This window comes from Arachis ipaensis, chromosome B10, assembly GCF_000816755.2.
Source record: "Arachis ipaensis cultivar K30076 chromosome B10, Araip1.1, whole genome shotgun sequence".
Taxonomy (NCBI): domain Eukaryota; kingdom Viridiplantae; phylum Streptophyta; class Magnoliopsida; order Fabales; family Fabaceae; genus Arachis; species Arachis ipaensis.
In genome coordinates this window covers 86,119,889-86,130,721 of record NC_029794.2, presented here as the reverse complement: position 1 = coordinate 86,130,721, position 10,833 = coordinate 86,119,889, and positions in this window count along the sequence as shown.

Sequence of the window (10,833 nt, the reverse complement as noted above, 5' to 3'; positions counted from 1 at the left end):
GAGAGGTTGTTACCTTTGGGAGTCAGTTACCGACCTCCCTACACTTAAAGCTTAGCACGGTCCTCCGTGCCATCAGTGATCCGCAAAGTGTGTCCAGGATCGCCACTTCCAATGGCCAAAAGATGGGGGGGACAGGGCGCCTCCATGTCCACCTCTTGATCGCTTGCATCGCCATTAGTGGAAGTCGAGTCCGAGGTGTCGGGTTCCTCCATAAGCGGGTTAGAACACCCAATGAGCTTCTTCAAGTATTCATAGCGGCGCTTGTTGCGTCGCTCAATCTGCTCAATCCTCTAGCCTTGCCAATCTACCTTCTCAAGGAGCTCAAGTAACAACTGGTGGGTGGATTATTGTGGTGCATGTGGTGTCGATGATGGTAGAGCCGATGATGATGGAGCTTCCAAAGATGGGTCCTCATTCCAGCTCACGGGTGGCACTTGAAACCAAATATATTTTCCATTCGGGACAATTTCGTCGTCCCTTGGAATCATGGCCTTCACATCCCTAGCCTCATAGGAAACTCCAGCCGCAGACATCAAGTCTGTAACCAAAGCAGGAAAAGGTAGGTTGCCCACTATTTGCGCTCGACCCATAGCTTGGCGGATGAGTCGTGAAAAGTTGAGAGGTTTCTCTGTGAGGATACACCAAACAAGAATGGCCATGTCTACAGTAATAGTGGACTCATGAATGCTCAGCAATACATAATGAGACATGATTTGTGCCCACACTCGAGCCTCCATAGTGAGCGCTTGTGTGGAGATGCACTTGGGTTGAGTCTTGCTTTTTCCATGGATCCACTCGCTACCGGGTTGAGCAATGACCCGGAGGAGGGGATCCCAGTCAAAATCGTATTTCTTGTGCTCAAGTTGTGCTTCTTGGTAGGCATCCATCCCATCTGGACTTGGTAAAATCTCAAGTACCCACTGAATAGCGTCTTCCGATATAGGAACTTACTTTTGGTGCACAAAAACTGATTGAAGGGTGGGCGTGTGATAATTGGAGTAGAACTCAACGACCCAAGATAGATTAACTTTCCTCGGCCTCCGATTTAGGAATCCCCAATGCCTCTTCTCAATGCGGGGCATCACAAAATGAACAAAGTATTATGGAAGAAGTAGGAGGTGCTGATTGTGGTAGTTTCTATTGAACAAGATAGGTAACATCCGCTCACAATAGCGGTTAGTGAATCTTGCAGAGTCCTTTGCGAGAACTTCCTTCTCCGCTTCATTAATGCGGATGGCCCACTTTAACCGCTTAGAAGGTGGCTTGACTTTTGAGGAAGTTTGTGCCTTAGCAGGTGGTCTTTGAGTTGCCTTCTTCGCAGGTGTCTTTTTAGAAGCCTTCTCCTTCCCTTTCTTGGTGGCCATCCTGAAAAAGGAAGAAAAAGCGAACACATTAAACTCAGAGAGATAAACACTGGAATCAAGAAGATGCAACATGCGAGTAAGGCATCAATATGATCATGGGGGCATAGCACCAGCACTAGATGCAAGAGTGAAAGAAGCATGCAAGTGTAAATCATGAGAAGAATAAACTCAAGCATCGATAACAATAATGATAGACACATGCGAATCAAACCAAAAATAATGAGCATGTGGATGATGAAAATTTATGGAGACTAAGCTCAATGCACACGGAGTGTAAGTGTTGCAAAAAAGAAGCACTAGGTTGAAAGAATAAGATCAAAGATGAATCAAAGTGTCATTGGTGCATTTTAACAAACACTTGAGGTGCATATCATACACACTAAGTAAGTTGATAAGTCTAAGTTTGTAATATGGCCCAAAATAAAACATCAACTACCAAAGCAATACCGCATGAGATAAACAAGTCAAGAGATATTAAAATAATCCATTAATCCACCAACTTGAAATGCCAACACCAATAACAAAAAATGTAAGGAGAAAACAACTAATAGAAAGCAACAAAGAACACAACTAAAATGCAAATAAGGGCAATTAAAATGTTTGAATGCAATAAACAAAAGAAGGGTTGAAGAGTAGAAGAAAGTAAGAAAGAAAACCTTGAAAAGAATGGGAAGAGAGGAGGGTAAATGCAAGTAAGAAGAAGATAAGAAGGGTGAGAAGAGAAAAGAAAAAGAGAAAGGAGCTGGGACCACCGAAGGTGGTGGTCGCTGGTGGTGGTGCAAGAGGGGAAGAGGAGAGAAAGAAGTAAGGGGAAAGAAGATAGAAGAAAGAAGAAAGAAGAATGAAAATAAAGAACAAGAATGAAGGAAAGCAGGGCAGTGCGCTAGTTAAATTCAATTGGTGCTATGACGCGTGTGCGTCACCCACGCATATATCTAAAAGAGAAAGTGACACATAAGCGTCGATCACGCGTCCGCGCGGGACGCCTAAAAGTGAAAGTGATGCGTGATGACTTACATCATCTACCTCGTTCTCTTATCTAAAAGGATCATAGAATTGGTAAAATCTCATTCAAGTGATGCAATTATATGAACTATATGATGAATTTATGGGACATTGCTTTGAAATGAGTCTTGCTTGAATTTCAGGTGAAAAGAGCAACAAAGGATGAAGAAAGCAAGAAAAAGAAGAAAAACAGAGAGAGCCTTGGATACAGGGGAGCGCCTCTGGCACTGCGCTTTCACAGCAATGCCCTGCATTCCCCAGGAGAGCGCCTTTAGCGCTGCGCTTTGCACAAAAAATGTTCGTCTTTGGCACTAACGCTACGCTTTTCCCAAAAGCGCTGAAGATGACGCGCACGCGTGGGGGACGCGTACGCGTGACAAGTGCCAAAAAGCTTGATGACGCACACGCGTGGGTGATGCGTACGCGTGAATACACGAATGCTATGCTTTTCTGAAAATGCTACGCCAGCCTGGGAGCAGAATATTCACACTAACTGAAAGTGTGAAAGGCCCACTTTGAGATACTTGCAAGTACACTTGAGAAGGCAGTAGACTTTGTATAAATAGTTGGTATCTTGAATCCAAGCGGGGAATTCTGGCTGGCACTCCTTTTAGACTTTTGGAACTTTTACCTTTCTTATTTTTTTGTACATCGTTTAATTTTCAGTTGGGAAATTCTGTTTGTACTGGAAGCTATGAGTAGCTAACTTCCCTCTCATTGGGGGAGGGAGCTCTATTGAACTTGATGGATTAATTGATAGTGAATTTCTTCTTCTCTTCATCTCTCTTTGATTTGTTTGAAGGAATTTCGTTCTTCATGCTTAGTGTTCAATCATCTTGGAAAAGAGGTTAAATGCAAGTTGGGTTTCATAGGAACCTTGGAAAAGAAAACATGAAACCATGCTTGAAATCCCTTCTCACATTCAGTAGATCTGGGTTTTGGGATTGGATATGGTGACATGAAATCTGTCCAAATATTTGGATTTATGAGGATGTGTGGTAAAGTCAGGGACCAAGCTTATCTCTCTTCATGAGCAATTAGACCAAGGAATTTGCTGATTATCAAGATTTGAGAGATTAAATCACCAAGGAATTGGGGTTCAATCAATCATGATTTCCAAGAGGTCAATGAGTTACATGATTGAAAATGAGATGATCTGAATTTAATCCAAAGAGAGCAATATCTCCCAATCCTAATGAATCTTCCCTATTCTTTATAGCTTTCTTTAATTTCTGTTATCATCACATTCTCTATTTACAATTCAGTCATTTATGTTTCTGTAATTTACTTTCATGCTCTTTACATTTTTGCATTTTATTGCTTTCCTTTATCTTTAAGTCATTTATAATTCTGCTATTTAGAATTCTGCACTCAACAATTCTTCTTAATTAGCTTGACTAATTCACCCAGTAACTAAAGTTGTTCAATCAATCAATCTCTGTGGGATTCGACCTCACTCTTGTGAGTTATTACTTGACGATAATATGGTATACTTGCCAAAGACAGGTTCATTATAGTGATATAGTGAATTTTCGATCATCAACGCGTATGCGTCGGGAAAGCGTGCGCGTGATAATTTTTTGGGCTAGACGCATGAAACTTGCACAGTTCCATCAGAACTCGATGGTTTTTGTATAATGCAGCAACATCATTTTCATGAAAATAGTGCGACGCATATACGTCGCTCACGCCTACGCGTGGGTGGGCAAAAAAACAAATGACGCATAAGCGTCAGCGATGCGCACGCGTGGGTTGGATTGTGCACCTAGCACCCCATTCGTATGGTTCCAGCACAAGTCTCTGGTTTTTGTACCAGGCAGCAGCTGCATGGTAGCATTAGCATACGACGTGTGTGCTTCGTTCATGCACACGTATGGGAAGAGAAAAATTCTGAGTGACGCGTATGCGTCAGCGAGGTGTACACGTGGGATGGTTTATGCGGCCTCGCACCCCACCCGCATGGTTCCATCACAACTCTCTGTTTTGGAACCATGCAGCAGCATACTTCCTGCATCGTTCTTACACCTTTTTTTTTAACTTAAAATCAGTAAAAGCAATTAGAGCACAAAACAAGCAAAGCGAACGCAAGAAAATTAAGTAAAGATACTAAAACTAAGTAAAAGAAGCTGTAGATAAGAAAGATCATACCATGGTTGGTTGTCTGCCACCTAGCACTTTTCTTTAACATCGTTAAGTTGGTCTGTCTATGAGCTCAGTCCTCTTCCTTGGCCAGGTTTTTCAAGAGAAAGATCTCTAGCTCCTTGTTGTTCTTCATCTTCACACCATGATAGAGTTTCAAATGGTGGCCATTGACTTTGAAGAAGGTAGGGCTTGAGGTGTGACTCAAGTGGACAACTCCATATGGTTCAACCTTTTTCACCACATATGGTCCATCCCACCTTGACCTCAGTTTGCCCGGCATTAATCTCAACCTTGAGTTATAGAGAAAGGCTTTCTCGCCAGCTCTAAACTCTCTTCTCTTGATGTTCTGATCATGTACCGCATTTACCTTTTCTTTGTAGAGCCTCAAGTTTTCATAAGCTTCTAACCAAATGCACTCTAATTCGTCCAGTTGCAATTTCCTTTCAACTCCGGCTCCTCCTAATCTTGAGTTACATTCCTTCAAAACCCAATAAGCCTTGTGTTCTACCTCTACCGGAAGGTGACAAGCCTTTCCATAGACTAGCCGGAATGGACTCATGCCAATCGGTGTCTTGTAAGTCGTCCGATTTGCCCATAGTGCATCTCCGAGCCTAGAGCTCCAATCCCTCCTATGGGGTTTACCCATCTTCTCGAGTATGCGCTTAATCTCTCTATTAAACACTTCGTCCTGGCCATTTGTTTGGGGATGATAAGCCGTAGCCACCTTGTGAATAATGCCATGTTTCTTCATCAAACCTGTCATTCTTTTGTTACAAAATGAGAGCCTTGATCACTCATGATTGCTTGTGGTGATCCAAAGTGGAAAATGTGGTTATTTCGAGAAAAAGAGACAACCATGTTAGCATCATCAGTACGGGTAAGAATTGCTTCCACCCACTTAGAAACATAATCAATGGCTAACAGAATATATAAGAAACCATTCGAGCTTGGAAAGGAACCCATGAAGTCAATGCCCCAAACATAAAAAATTTCACAAAATAACATGAGTTGTAGGGGCATCTCATCCCTCTTGGATATGTTTCCGAACCTTTGGCATTGGTGGCAAGAGTTACAGAAAAGATTTGCAGCCTTAAAGAGTGTGGGCCACTAAAATCCGCAGTCTAAGACTTTTCTTGCAGTTCTTTGAGGACCGAAGTGGCCACCACTTTTAGAAGAGTGGCACGCCTCTATGATAGACTAAATTTTGGATTGTGGAACACACTTTCTAACTATTTGGTCGGCATTACATCTCCACAAATATGGATTATCCCATATGTAATACTTGGACTCGCTTTTGAGCTTGTCCTTCTGATGTTTAGAAAAATGTGGAGGAAAGGTGTGACTAACAAAATAATTACCAAGGAACTACCTCGGATATTGCTTGCAAGCTATCAAGAGGAAATGCATCATTGATAGGAGTGGAGTCACTTTTTATATGCTCTAGGCGAATCAAGTGGTCCGCCACTAAATTTTGCGAACCACTCCTATCCTTGATCTCTAAATCAAACCCTTGTAATAGCAATATCCAATGGATTAACCTTGGCTTTGATTCTTTCTTAGCTAGCAAGTACTTCAAAGGCGCATGGTCTGAATATATTACCACTTTGGTTCCAAGTAAATAGGCCCATAATTTATCCAAGGCAAAAATAATTGCTAGAAGTTCCTTTTCAGTGGTCATATAGTTAGACTGGGCACCATCTAATGTCTTACAAGCATAAGCTATGATATAGGGATCCTTACCTTTGTGCTGAGCAAGCGCCGCTCTTACCGCATAGTTAGATGCGTCGCACATAATCTTAAATGGCCTACTCCGAGCAGGCCCTCTCACAATAGGAGCTTGGGTTAAGGCAATCTTCAGCTTGTCAAATGCTTCTATACACTCTTCACTCAAGTCAAACTCTACATCTTTTTGCAACAAACGGGAAAGGGGTAGTGCAACCCTACCGAAGTCCTTGATGAAATACTGGTAGAAACCTGCATGACCAAGAAAAGAACAGACTTCCCTCACAGAAGAGGGGTAAAGTAAACCAAAAATAACATCAACCTTGGCAGGATCAATAAATATACCAGTATTAGAGACAACATGACCTAGAACAATACCTTGCTTTACCATAAAGTGACATTTTTCAAAGTTAAGCACAAGGTTTGAACTAGCACATCTTTCTAATACTCTAGCAAGATTATCCAAACAAAGATCAAAAGAATTACCATAAACACAAAAATCATCCATGAATACTTCCATACAGTGCTAAAGAAGATCCGAAAAGATGCTCATCATGCACCTTTGAAACGTAGCCGGTGCATTACATAAACTAAAAGGCATCCTTTTGTATGCATACGTTCCAAAAGGGTATGTGAAAGTGGTTTTCTCTTGCTCTTCCAGAGCAATATGGATTTGAAAATAACCAGTATAGCCATCTAAAAAGCAATAATGTGACTTTCCGGACAAGCGATCAAGCATTTGATCGATGAATGGTAGTGGATAGTGATCCTTGCGAGTGGCCAAGTTCAAGCACCTGTAGTTGATGCAAACTCTCCATACCCCAGACTTCTTCGGAACCACTTGTACCGAGCTAACCCACTCACTATCCGAGATTGAATAGATAATGTCGGCCTCAAGTAGTCGGGTCACTTCTTTCTTCACAACTTCTAGAATTATGGGGTTCAACCGCCTTTGAGGTTGACGGATAGGCTTGGCTCCCTCATCTAGAAAAATGTGATGCTCACAAACTTAAGGGCTTATACCAACTATGTCTGCCAAATTCCACTCAATAGCTTTCTTGTTCCCTCACAGTACATTAAGCAATCTTTCCTCTTGTTGGGAGGTAAGCTCCTTTACAATGATCACCGGGAGCTTTTGATTTTCTTCAAGATAGGTATACTTAAGATGGAGTGGAAGTGGCTTCAATTCCATATTTAGCTCATGGCTTGGCACTTGATTATCCGGTAGCATCAGATGTGGCAAGGTGTCTTCATCATATTCAGGAGGTTTCCCCACACTTGAACCTTGAACCGTGTTCTTCTCATCCACTATATCCTGGTGGATTTCAGCCACAATATCATCAATCATATCACACCGGAAGATAGAATGGTCTTCCAGTGGATGCTTCATAGCCTCATCAAGATTGAAACTCATTGCTCTTCTATCAATTTCAAAGGGATAGGTACCCAAAAAAGCATACAATTTAAACTGGGAGATTTTCAAGAATGGCCTTCCAAGCAAGATAGATGATGGTCTTCCGGAGTCATTAGGGGCATCTCAAGAATGTAGAAATCAATTGAAAAAGTCAACCCCTTAATGCTCACTAAGACATCTTCCGTAATGCCAACCACCAAGATTATGCTTTTATCCACCAAAACAAAACGTGCTGCCGACCTTTTCAACGGTGGAAGCTTCGATGCATCATAAATAGATAAAGGCATAATGCTGACACAATCACCTAGGTCACACATGCAATCAACAAATTGTATACCACCTATAGTGTAAGTAACCAGACAAGGACTAGGATCACCACATTTCTCCGGTATAACACCCATCAAAGCTGAAATTGAGCTACCCAAAGGAATAGTTTCTAGATCATGAATCTTCTCCTTATTCATGCACAAATCTTTTAGAAACTTAGCATAGTTAGGAACTTGGCGAATAGCATCAAAACAGGGAATAGTTACCTCGACCGTTTTGAAGATATCCACCATTTTGGGATCTAGCTCCACTTGCTTCTTGGTCCTCCTTGCTAGGTGTGGAAAAGGAATTGGAATAGCCTCTTTCAAAACGTTTTCTTCCTTAGGAACTCAATCCTTCGGTTGAGAAACTTCTTCTTCAACCGCCTCTTGTACCTCATCCTCATCTTCAACATCTTCTATCTCAACAATATCTTCATCCTGAGTGGATTCTCTTGAGCTTGGCTCCTCGGGACTCCTCTCTTGCAATGTAATGCCGGACTTCAAGGTGATGGTATTGATTCTACCTTTGGAGTTAGGTAAGGGTTGAGAGCGAAGTGCACTAGAGCTTGGAGGTTGAGTATTGGAGGTAGAGGGTGGGTCCTTCTAGGATATAAGAGCTTGGAGAGTAGAGGTGAGACCGGTGAGGCTAGAGATAAGTGTAATTTGAAGCTCTTTTTTTCCTTAAAGAATAGAGCGAAACGTTTCATCTTCGTTGGAGGAAGAAGGAGGGTAGGTAATTTGGGGTACTTGTGGTTGGGTGATTTGAGGTACTTGAGCTTGCCTTGGTGAGATGGTTGGTACCTTTAACCTTGGTTTTATTGTTGGTAGAGGGTTTTATTGATACCGATTTTGTTGGTAATTATTGTTCCACCTTTAGTTTGCATCATTGTCTCTTCCTCCTTGGTTGTAGTTGTGTCTCCATCCTTGGTTGGGATTCTCTTGCCAACCTTAGTTGTAGTTACCCCCTTGATTATAGTTACCACCTTGTTGATAATACCCTTGATTTGGACGGTTGTAATAAGCATTGGTAGCCGCTGATAAACCCCGTTTTTAGGGTTTATAATGTGTAGATTTTGAGGTTTTTATCAATGATCTTCCACACTTATTCATATAAAAATGCATCATTTTGTGTTCCTTTCCTAATTTTGCTTCATAGATGAAAACATACTTCTTTTGCATTAAAATTGATATATCGTAATCCTCCTCTATTAACATTTGATGCCATGACCCATTTGTTAAGTGGTCTCAGAAGTTATAGGGCAAAAAAAATGGCTAAGAGAGATGAAGGAAGCATGCATGAATGGAAGGAGCATGGAAAAATTAGAGTTTTGAAATTTGGGCATGGGCTCGCACGCGCACCAAACGCGTACGTGTCAATGTGCATCCTCAGAGCCGGCTAGATGGAGCGAAACGAGAAGCCGGTGCGCTTATATGGCTGAGCCAGAAATCCTTGGACGCGCACACGCACTGCGCGCCTGCGCGTGGATCGCAAAAAGCCACAGGAACACATATGCGTACTGTGCGCGTACGCGCCGATAGCCACACGTGATTTTTTAAGAAGAAAACGTGACCAGTGATTTCAGGTAAGGGTACGCCCTATTTTGGGGCAGAATTCTAGCGGGAAGAGCATAAGAAGACCAAGGATTAAGGAGATTGGGACAATTAGACATTATTCTAGATATTTTAGGTAGTTAGTTACATTTTGATTTTTAGAGAGAGAAAGTCCAACTTCTCTCTAGGATTTTACTCTCTCCATTGCAATTCTCCTTTGATTTCTTGGTGAGATCCATTGCTAATTCACTTTTACTTTGATACAAGTTTTAGATCTACTCTTCTTATACTCTCCATTAGTGTTCTCTTGATTCATTCACTTGGATCTAGATTTGTGACATTGTTACTTTGAATTTTGATTAATGAATTGAGGAATTTCATTCAATTGCTTAATTGTTGATGATTGCTTGAATTAGATAGCTTTAATTCAATTCCTTTCTATCAATTTCATCATGTCTTCTATGATTGCCTACCAATTATTTGTGAAATTGACAACCCTAGCTATGGAGTAGATTTCTCTTACTTGTCTTAGGGGTTGAGTTATTGGAGACACTTGAGTAGTGGATATCAATTGTTGATTAGGAATTGAGAATTGCTAATTGAATTGGAGTGCACTAAAGCTAGACTTCCCTAGGGTTAAGCTAGAACTTGTGACTCAAGTTAGTTACTTTCACTTGACTTTCCACCATCATTAGGGGGTTAACTATGTGAAGCAATAATCAAGTCTTATCACAATTGAAGGAGACTACAATGATGGAACTTCCAATACTCACCATTGGCCAAGGCTTTTATCTCAATTAATTGTTGTTTACTTTTGTTAGTTTGAATTCTTGCACTAACTCTTAAAACCACAAAAGACTTCCTAATCAATGATGTGCATTCTAAGGCAATTCCTAGGGAGAACGACCCGGGATTAATACTCTCGGTCATAGATTTTAGAATTATTTGATGCGATATTTGCATGTCGGTTAGACTATACTCACGACTGGATTCATTGCTAATTTCTATACCGGCATAAGAATTTCGTTCATCAAAATGGTGCCGTTGTCGGGGATTTGCTTATGTGTGCCATTCTATTGGTTAGTGCAAATATGTTAATATGTGGATACTTGCATTTTTCTCTTGATTGTTTGTTTGTTTGATTTTCAGTTTGGATTAATCTTTGCTTAAGTACCATTTGATGTCATGAGCTTCTTATCTCCTTCATTGTATGATGCGTTCATTACCAAATCCGAGCTTAGCCCCATTTGATTTAGAAATTGAAAGAACTTTGTTTCATATTAGGCAAGCTCGGATGCGGTTAACCTTTGAAGAAGGTGAAAAGGTT